The sequence below is a fragment of the Camellia sinensis genome, chromosome 10 (assembly GCF_055761805.1).
Source record: "Camellia sinensis isolate YWXY chromosome 10, ASM5576180v1, whole genome shotgun sequence".
NCBI classification, from domain to species: Eukaryota; Viridiplantae; Streptophyta; class Magnoliopsida; order Ericales; family Theaceae; genus Camellia; species Camellia sinensis.
Window position 1 is genome coordinate 114,784,691 of NC_138970.1, and position 11,545 is coordinate 114,796,235.

The following is an 11,545-nucleotide window of genomic DNA, read 5'->3' on the forward strand; positions in this document are numbered from 1 at the left end:
TAGCTACACAACGTTTGAAAAACGTCGCTATAAACATTATACGGCGTTTCTTAAAACGCCGCAAAATATTTGACGACCGTCCGTCCCCAATAACGTGTGACGTGAGAATGACGTCATTTAGTGGCGTTTTTCGAAAAACGCCACTGTTTTTATTTTTGTAATAAAATATGTGACGTCATTTTGTGGCGTTTTTCAGAAAACGCCACTTTTTTTTCTTTTTTTTTTTTTTTGGGGGGGGGTGGTTGGTGGGTTCCCTGCTGGTGGTGGTGGAAACTGAATTCACAATTTGGGAATCTCATGTTTTATGTTTGCTCTAGGCAACCAAACTACTAAATTTAAAATCAATCCTCAATACATGCCATATACATGCATAATATAATCTCACCAGAATCATCATTTCAAGTAAAAATTTCACATCTAGTGTCATATACATGCATATTGTCAACTAAGACATCTAAACAACCATGAGTCAGTAACACATTGTTTCCATAGGACGCAATTCAAACAAATGATTCCATGCCCACATTAAGTTTTAGAAACTCAAGACAACCAAAAAAAATTTTAGTACGGTTTGTTGACTTCCAAGTCTTGTAGCTTCTTTTCATGGTAATCTAAAAGATCAACCTTGTGTCCAAACAATCCCAAAAAGCCATCACGCCTCAACCTTTCTCGAGTACGGTTTGTTGACTTCAAGCGAACAAGCCTCCTATTCAATTTATCTGCATCACTCTAGAAGAAGAAAAAAATCAAATAATTAGAAGTCACAAAGGAAAAAGAAAGCAAGTTGATATAGTTTTAAGATGTGCACTAAACCACATCTGAAGTTTTATATCTAAAATAATTTTGTTCTAATGCTCCAATTGAACAATGTATGAAAAGGAGTGCAGACTGCAACTAATTTAATCTTCCAAAAGGCTCAAAATTTCATTCACATGAACCAAGTACACACAAAAAAATGACGATGATAATAATAAGAGCACAATAAACTATTCTAAGCTTTTAAGTATGTCTTGAGACACTTAATTGAAGAAAATAATTATCCGATGTCTTGAACCACTAGCTTCCGTATTTCTACTAAAAGGCTGCTATGAACAAATAAATAAAAACACAAAGCCTATAAAAAGTTTAAAAATTGATTACTTATTGAAACAAGAGCTCGTTAAAAAGCTAAAAGGCGATAAAAAAAACAGCTAAAAAGCTTATCCAAATATGAAAGATACCAATCTGAATCATCTTATACAGGTTGCGCATGTCCTCATTTTCTCGGTATGTAAATCATTAAAGATGTTAATGAATCCTATCCTATTGCAACCTTAGAGCATTTGATTGATGGACTTTTCTTGTTAAAGGGTTATTCATTCAGCATCCTTTAGGTATACAAGTAAACGAAGCCATTCTCCGTATCAAAAATTTGTATAAATTTTGACTTGTTTTTGTTAGGATTTGATAACAGATTTGTTTTGGTTCTTGACTTCTCTGAATTTTTCAACCCTAGCTAGTTGACACTGGTGAAAGAAGAAGAGATCTTGTTGGGGATAATTTGTTGTTTGAAGTCTACTTGAATCATCTCTAGTTTGAGAAACAACTTTATCATCACCAGTTAAATGAGTTGAATCTATCACCAGACCTACAAAGTTTCATAATGATCTTATATTGTTCATGTTCTATTTGTTTCCTAGATGTCTTGTATTTATCTATTGTTGATTGGGACAATCAATGCACACTACAAATTTTTTTTTGCTGTACCTTGCTCATGATATGATTTGTTTCAAGTCCAGCATATCTAGCACAGCATTCTTCAAGACCTATAGACATGGATCTTTTGTCTCCAAAATTGATACCCCTTCTTTATGTAAATACATTCTCAATCGCATGATGCAGTCAGTAATAAACAAGTGTTTTGCCTTCAGCAGCAATGATTTAATCATGAATGATTGACAATGAGTGAAAGTACTCAAAATTGAAAAATTAATCATAATGCACTTTTATATGCTGTTATAGGTCTTTGCTCAACCAAGAGGTGGGTAAAAGGTAGCTTTGCTCTAACATAATAGTGTTAATACAAAAAAAGAATAAAGAAAAGTATCATATCATTTTCTCTTGTAATAGATATACATGACTTCACTACAACAATTATTACTTTATCCATCAAACTTTATGCAGACAACGTTTTATCCTTAAAACAAAACACAACTTACTAGACAGTAGACACAAGCTACTATGCAAATATAAGCAGAATTTGTAAAACCAAAACAGAAATTATTGTTCAACTTGAATCAATCGCATGGTCTTCAAATATAGTACATTATTTATCATCTTTCTTTAAAGGTTCTAGATGACTATCTATGAATGGAAAGATAATGTAAAGGTATTCTTATTTTGCCAAATCTTTTTTTGATTAAAAGAGACTTTGTTGCAGCAGTGTTACCAGGAAGTGTTAATACCATGCCGCTTTATGTTTTGGAATGCATGTTTCGAAACTTGGTACACTTTCATCCCAAAATGAGCAATCCAAATAAAATATATTTTTTTTCCAAATTATTTAAATCTAATTTCACTTTTTTGGTTTCACTTTATTTTTTATTAATATTATTTTGCTTTCGCGTTTGATTTTCAGGAGATTATAGTTGAACATAACTCGTTGTATTGACAAGTTTATACCTTCTCATTGACTCTTCTTGTTCTTGGCATCTATTCGGGGTAGCCATTTTTTTTTTAAACCTGAAACAAGATAATAGTAAAATATCATTTGTTTTTTTTTTTCTTCCAGATTTTGAAAAAAATATGTGATCATCCACTTCTCTTGACAAAAAGAGCTGCTGAAGATGTATTGGAAGGGATGGATTCAATGGTAAACCAGGAAGACACTGTTGTTGCTGAAAAATTGGCAATGCACATAGCAGATGTCACTGAGAGATCTGTCTTTGAAGAGAAGCATAATGTCTCATGCAAGATAACTTTTATACTATCATTATTGGTTAGAATTACTACATGTTATTGAACTTATGCTCTAGATATGTTGTTATATTATTTTGACCGGGTATGTATGATGCCTGTCACAGGATAACTTAATTTCTGATGGGCATTCTGTTCTTATCTTCTCTCAAACCCGCAAGATGCTTAATCTTATTCAGGTTAGTTTTAAATCACATTGCTTACCATATGCTATTGAGGAGATATCAAATTTTAGTGATCTTTGCACATATTAGTATGTTATCAAGTTAAGGAGTAGCGATACAAGGTGATATAAATCCTCATTTTGGCTAAGATTTTGATGTTTTGTAATATATTGAAACAAGGCTTAAAATTTTGACAACGAAAGATCCGGTGCCAACCTACAGGTCTGGCTGTCCCTTTAACTGAACCACTAGCTTCCGTATTTCTACTAAAAGGCTGCTATGTCTTGAGACTTCCTCATTCCATATATTTCTGTTTAGTATCTCTTTCCATTCATGAACCAAATTGAAGAAAAGCATTATCAACTAATTTTATACAAAACCCCCAAATGGAGGGAGTGTGATAATGACACTTTTAGATGTTAACTAAACATCTACTTCTTTTTGATGTGGCTGATGTTTGGATGCATAGAAATAAGGCAATCCTTTTTGATGAAATATAGTTAAACTCCTTTTTGAGGAAGCAAATCCAACTATAATGGTTTAGAAATAAGGCAATCCTTTTACAGACATTCTATAAAATAAGGCAATCCTTTTACAGACATTCTATAAAATAAGTTAGTTTGCCTACCATTGATGTGGCTGATGTTTGGATGCATAGAAATAAGGCAATCCTTTTTGATGAAATATAGTTAAACTCCTTTTTGAGGAAGCAAATCCAACTATAATGGTTTAGATGAACCTGAGTTTGTCATATCTACTTCTTCTTCTTCTTCTTTTCTTTCTTTGATATGTGAACCTGCATTTGATAAGAACAAATAACATGAATAAAATGTCATATGAAAATTTCATAATTAACTTTTACTCACTTCCTCGGACGAACGATGACAATTAAATGATGAGGTGTATGCATGGGATTGTTGTTGTGAATGCATATGTGTAGCAGCTGGTGCAACAGGCCCACCCATGGCCTGTTGAGACTCCAATTGCTCTATTCGGGCTTGTTGAGCTTGGATTGTGCTTTGCATCTCCATTTGTACTTTCTGTTGATTAAGCATAGCATCCATCATCTCCTTCATTTGCATCTCCATTTGTGCTTTATATTGGTTAAGTTGCTCTTGGACTAATATGACACAATCCGTTATTTATTGGACTAATATGACACAATCCGTGAAATTAAGGAACAAAATTGAGCAAATAGAAATAACAGGGACCAAAATGACAAAAAAAGTAAATTGCAGGTACTACCGTTGTAATTTGTCCTAAATATATTTAATAATAGTCTTATTTTAAAGGTATATTTTCAATGATATTTTAATTTTATAAAATTAAATTTTTATATTAAAAATTATATATATTATGAAAATAAAATGAAAAAGATTAATACAGGTTTTTTAATTTTTTATTAGGAGGGAAAGAGAGAGAGAGAGAGAGAGAGAGAGAGAGAGAGAGAGAGAGAGAGAGAGAGAGAGAGAGAGAGAGAACATGTGAGGGTAAATGACACTATGTACCCCTGTACTTTACACAAAATCCCACTTTAGTCCCTACACATCAAAATTGTGACACTTAACCCCCTAAAGGGTAACTTCTGTTAGCCTCACTATTAACAGAAGGGCCAATGTGATAATTATCTGTTAGCCTCACTATTAACAGAAGGGCCAATGTGATAATTAACCAAAAGTGCATCGGGTTAAGTGTCACAATTTGATGTGTAGGGACTAAAGTGAGATTTTGTGTAAAGTGTAAGGGTGCAAAGTGTAATTTACCCTGTAGTTTTTGACTAAAATGCTATTGTTCGTTTTCATCCAAATTAATGGAAAGTGTATCATATATACCATTTTTTAGAATGAGTTTGTTTTCTAAAAAAATAAAGTAAAATTAACATAACAAAAAGATAATTTTACTTGTATTTTCTCCAAACCTAAAATTAGATTAAGATGCTAATTTAAAATATAAAAAATAAATGGAAAATTAGCAGTAAATCCTCCAATAAAAGTGTGATAATTGGGATCTTCATAAAAGATACTTCAAAGCTAAGGTCCCTTAAGGGGAAATTTTATTTTCACACTTTCTCAAACCACACACTTAATGAAATTGAAATATTATATTTTACTCAGTACACAACCTATCATACCAATAGTATCCTAATCTTCTTTGTCTTTCAAACCTTTATCCTAACCCTAACCTTAACCATCACCCGTCTCCACCCCAACCACCGTCGCCACCACGAACCACCGTGAACCCCCATTTTTAAACCCCTCACCATTGTGAACCACCTCCATCCCGAAATCTCCTCCACTGTAGCCCCTCAAAACCTCCATTGTCGAGAACCCCTTATTTACAAACTAGCCTCCATCACAAATTGTATTCACAAACCTCCTATCTACAAAACACCTTCCATCGCAAACCCTTCTTGAAATCCCCCACCAATTCCTCTCCTTCTTGATATGGTTCTCTTCTTTCTATATCTTTAATCATACATGTCGCCAGCGAACATGGCAAAGAAGAGATTAAGATTATTGTGGATGGTGGAGTGGCTGCAGCGGTTGGTGAAGATGTGGGAATGGATGATGATAGAAGGCGAGAGTGGGAGAATGGTTGGGGTGGTCGTGGAAGAAGGCTACAATGGCAGTGACGGCGGCGGCCAAAGTTTAAGTGATTAGGGTTTTGGAAGAGAAAACAAGAGTATTTTGGTAGTTTTATTTAAGGACAAAATTGTAATAAAAGAAAATTTCATTAAGTGTGTGTATAAAGAGCAAGTAGTGTATGGAAATAGAAGCTTCCTCCCTCAAGGTCTTTTTACTATTTTTCCATGACTATTTTGCCCATGCATCTTATTTTTCCACCAAACCGTAACTTCATCCTCACAAGCTCGAAGCGTCTCTTTGTTTGTAACGCCACAAATTTCTAGCCCAAATGATAATACAACAATCATGGCTCTTTCAAGGAAAGCAAAATATAAATCTCCAAACTTATATTACATGATATAATAGTTCTTGATGCAACAATACATTAATCCAACAACAAGTAAATAAACAAATAAATACCCCAAGGGTTTACAGGTCTCCAAGACTTGAGTCTGGTTACACAAAACGGTTATTCAAACCCACACACATACAGCCCTTGGCTTACACACAGAGTCATAGCAAAATGAGAGTCTCGCACTCTCAACACACATTTCCTCGCCTTTGGTTAGACGACATCACCACATCTTTTCCTGCACAAAAAATCTCGTAGGGTGAGCATAACGCCCAGTAGGAAATTCTTAACAAAGTATATACATTTTATACAAGTCTCAAGAGATGAAATGAACATGCCATGCTATACCCTTTTTGAAGATAAATCACATTTTCATCTTTTAAAAACCATCATACTCAATGATATCATGCAATTTCAATTGTTCAAAACTTAACAACTTATTTCAAGGGCGGTAAATACGACTTTGGTCATCCCTAGGTCGGTGTCATTTTTACCAGTATTAACCGGAAGGCTCGACACCTATCCGCCCGGGTTTTCAGTCTTTCACCTTGAACTCTCAGGCCAACTTATTCAATGTCATCTATACCACCTATCAAGACTTACCAACGTATTTACCCCAAAACCATTTCATGAAAACTTATTTCCCAACATTCTTTTCTCAATGCAAGTTTTCAAATCAACTTTCAAAGTTTAATGTAATCAAATAAATTGATATACCAATTTCACAAGATGAATATAAATACTTTTATTCCAATTCATCATCCAAGGAATAACACAATTCTATTTTCTAAAGTATCCTCAACAATTAGTCATTTCAAGACTATTTCAACGTTTTGTACAATAATTTCCAAAATGAACAACAATTCTCATATTCCATGAAATTTATCACTTATATAAACATAAATAAGAAATTTTTCAAGCATCCATTTATTTTGACACACAAAATAAATATAACAATATCATTCATAGATTTTCAATCTCTTTTAAAAATCTCCAATTTCTAGGTTTTCTCACCAAAACTATACAACTCAAATCTTTTGAAAGAAAACTTTCCAAAATCATCTTTTCTTCAATCAACGAAGATCAAAACCCATAAGATCATTTTAAAAGAACAAGAGACAAACCCACTTTCAAAATCGCTCAACTTCTTGAATCAACAATCAATTTTCAAAGCTATCGAAAGATGATTTTGAAAATCATATAGATCTTGCAAAAATATATATATATATATAACTCTAAGAAAATCCCTACCTCAAGTTTTGAAGAAGAAATGAGATGAAACCCCCAAAATCAACGATGCCTAAACTCGATCTTCACCGCAGACAATGAAGCTCTCGAGATGATAACCCACTTTGATGAAGAAGCAATGGCAAAACTCAAATAGATCTTGAGAAATCAAGGATTTTGATCTAGTTTGTGTAGAGAAATGTAGAGAGAATGGTGAGGAAATGTTTTTAGAGAGAGATATATATATATACAAAAGTGATCTGAAATATCAGATTCACGAACTGATTTAACATGGTCCGCTCGAGCGTGAAAAGCCCCGCTCAAGCGTCGAATACACATTCCTATTACTTTTGCAGATAGGTCAAACTTCTGGAACCAAGCATTCTCCGCTCGAGCGCATAAATGGCCGCTCGAGCGGACAAGCAACTTTGAATGCATTTTGTTCAGGGGCGTTGCCCCTTGACCCCGCCAGGGCGTTGCCCTCAGACCAGCCAAGTGGCGCTGCCCCCTGGACCCCCGCAAGCTGACCGGGCAGCTCGATTCCCGACATAGTCAGCGAAGTGGCCGAACATGAAAGATACGCTACAACCAGATACAAGCAGGAGACATTACCTGTTCCAAACACACTGCTACAACCCTATAACCAAAATAAGGGGATTATAGGGAACTAAGATACGTAACACCGTTCAAAATCATACCAACTCGAGCCCGGAACACCACAAAGAGACAGGTCAAAACTGGGATTGCTACATTGTTAACTAGAGTCAATTCAAGCATTGTTGAAATTTAGCAAGAAGCCACTGGCTAAAAAATTCTTAAATCACTTATTGAAATTTCTTGGTGAAGAAATTTCTATATTCAATTTGCATTGGGGATAAAAGTGATAAAGAACCAACTATCATCATTAACATAATAATGGGAAATGCTAGGGGTGCATAACATATGCACCCTACTATAAAATGTGTAATTTTTTTACAAAATTTTGTAATGTTAATTACAAAATGTATAACTTGATCACAAATTGATATATCAAAAAATGTCATAACCAAATTACAAACTTTTATAACATTAATTACAAAATTTTTGACATTTGTGATGCCAATTTATAAGAAGATTACACATTTTATAATTAATATTAACCACAAAATTTAAATATGAAGCAATAAATAAACAAATAGAAACTTGTAATTGATCAATAAACTGAGTACACTATCTTACTACTCATACTGCTTCGAAGCAAAATATAAGGATTTTAATAAACGACAAAACTAGAATGAAAGAGAGTATGACTATGGCTATTTCTATGTAATGAAAAGACAAAACTAGAATGAAAGAGAGTAGAATTCAGGTTTGATAGGGTTTGATCCATGGGCCTCTATTTGTTTGAACTTTATAGAAACAACAACTCCTTTGATATTTTTAGTAACTGTCAAAGGAAAAAAAATTGAGGAAGTTACTGACCGGTCCCATTTTTCAATCTTAATACCTATCAAGTCCTCTCATTTTGTTTTTCAATTTTACCCTTGGTTATCACAAGCATGAAACACACCGTTACTCACAACTTCTCTCTCCCCCAAACGCACGTGAAAGACACGTGATTTCTCAATCATCTCTCAGACGGGTTTTGTCGATTTTGAATAATCCACGAGATCTCTGGTGTTTTCATTCTAAAGGGATCTCTCACACCTTTGATCCAGATTGCATAGAAATCAAAATTTTGATGAGATCTCCATCGTTTTGATATCCATGTATGTTGTTTTTTTGTATTAAACTATGAAGAATTTATTAGTCGTATTCATTTTCATCATGATATCTTCATGTTCATTTGTAATTTGCAATCTAAATTTTGCTATACAGTGATAAATTTGCTTAATTTGCCTAATTGAGTGATAAATTCTTCATAATTTGCCTAGTTCAATGATAAATTCTTCATGTTGATTTTCTGTATTATACAATGATAATTATCAATCATATTCATCTTCATCATGATATCTTCATGCTCATTTGCAATTTGCAATCTAAAGTTTGTTATATAGTGATATATTTCCTTAATTTACCTAATTGAGTGATAAATTCTTTATAGTTTTCCTAGTTCAATGATAAATAAGATTAATCTTCAGTGCATAACCTTTGTTTACCTTTTCAAATGAGTGATATTAGTTTTGGTTATGTTAGGACCCTAAGGGGTTGATAGGGGACACTCGTTTGATGTGCATTGGTTCAAGTTAAAAGCAGATAAAATTTTTTGACAAGAAGTTAGTCAAATTTATCACTCAAGCTAGATTGTGGTTTGTTAGTTTGAATTTTGATGGTTATCAGACACATGTTCTAATAATCTAATAAAAACTTGTGTATTAGAATTGAGGTTATTTTACTACAGTTGGACCACATTTCAACAAACTTCGTGAATAGCACAAACAAGTTATGATAAGTTTTAAACGAAAAATAAAATGAACAAAATTTTTATCTTGTTGAAGATAAAACCATATTGTGCATCAAAATATCCATTATTAAGATAATAATTTATCTTAGATGTAAATGGTGCTTCAAATAACCTTTGTTTGCTTAACTTAATTCATGTGTATAACCTTTCTTAATCTTCCACATTTTGATCGAGATTCGGAAGAAATCGAGATTCCGAAGACATGTCTGGCATTTTCTGACATACTCCTCTCTCCCGGTTTAGTTGATCTCCGATAATCATGCCAATAAAAAGCGAGTCATGCTCATCTCCCCTTCTTCTTTCATAATCCTAATTACATAAATTAAAATTTCACTTGAACCTATGTATGTTGAATTTCTGTATTATGCAATGATAAATTATCAGTTGTATTCATCTTCATCATGATATCTTCATGTTCATTTGCAATTTAAAATCTAAATTTTGCTATACAATGATAGATTTGCTTAATTTGGCTAGTTAAGTGATAAATTCTTCATAGTTTGCCTAGTTCAATGATAAATTCTTCTTAATCTTCAGTGTATAACCTTTGTTTGTTTGCTTGACTTAATTGATTGATAAATCTTCATGGCATTTCATTTGCAGTAGAAAATTATTTATTTACACAGTTTTGTTTATGTTGTGAAATTGAGTTGATTGTTGGTAAATTGAATGTGATTAGCATTCTGTGGTTTCAAATCAATTCAGTAAATTTTAATGCAAATTGATTCTAAATTTTGTTTACTTTTTGAAGAATAAGTGATATTAGTTTTAATTACCTTAAGAGCCTAAGGAGATGGTAGGGGACACTAATTTGATATGCATTTTTAACATACATAAAATGTGAATAGGTTTAAGTTAAAAGCATATTTTCTACGTTGTTTAAATTTATAATATATAAATTTTAATTTTAAATTTATTTCATATTGTAAAATTTTAAAATTATTAGTCGTATTCATCCTCATTATGATATCTTCATGTTCATTTGCAATTTCAATTGTAAAATTTGTTATACAGTGATACATTTGCTTAATTTGGCTAATTGATTGATAAATTAGTTGCCTGATTCAGTGATAAAGATTATTGGCAAGTACATAAAAGATGAGTAACCTACTCTCATCGCCCCTGATAAATTTCAACAACAGACATTGAGTGTCATAAATAGCCCACAATAAGGAGACACATCGTAAGTTTATCAATAACCAAACACTCTTATAAAACAAAAATGCAATGAAACCAAATGCTAATATTTTGTTCTCAAAATGTTTTTGCAGGCTTGATTATGGAATCATTGTTCGCTATATCATGAGGTAATATGTTTCCAACAACATAATGCCTAAGCTGATATATTAACTATCTTCTTGACTGACAAACAAATTGCTCTACAATAAATAGTTGATGAAAATATTGATGACTTGCTTCCACAAGAATTAACAGGCGTGGAAGACAAAACAAAAGAAAATATTGATGAATTGACTCCACAACAATAAACAGATCTAGAAGAGAAGAAAATAGTAGAAAACATTGATTAATTTGGTTGTTACAATGTGAATAGTTCACGTATTTTTCTAGTTTGGTTGTTACAGTGTTACCTATATTTTGGTCATTTTGGTTCTTACTTTGCTTCAATGAATATTACAATACTTGGTTGTTACAATGTCAACTTTACTATTCATGCTTGAATGAAGCATTCAAAATATTGATTACAATATGATTATTTGTGTCAAATTTAAAGGTTAATAACAAGTTTGGATCCCTTGATTATTAACAAGACATTTTTTTT

General features: G+C 32.7%; 1 long non-coding RNA gene across 1 annotated transcript; it reads right to left on the reverse strand.

The window, feature by feature from the left end:
* Positions 1-363: 363 nt before the first annotated feature.
* LOC145801265 (uncharacterized) lies at positions 364-4,235 on the reverse strand. Its single transcript, XR_014342464.1, has 3 exons — positions 3,986-4,235; positions 3,859-3,915; positions 364-729 (listed from the first exon to the last, which is right to left on the reverse strand). It is a non-coding gene; the product is annotated as an uncharacterized LOC145801265 (long non-coding RNA).
* Between the last annotated feature and the right edge of the window lie 7,310 nt (positions 4,236-11,545).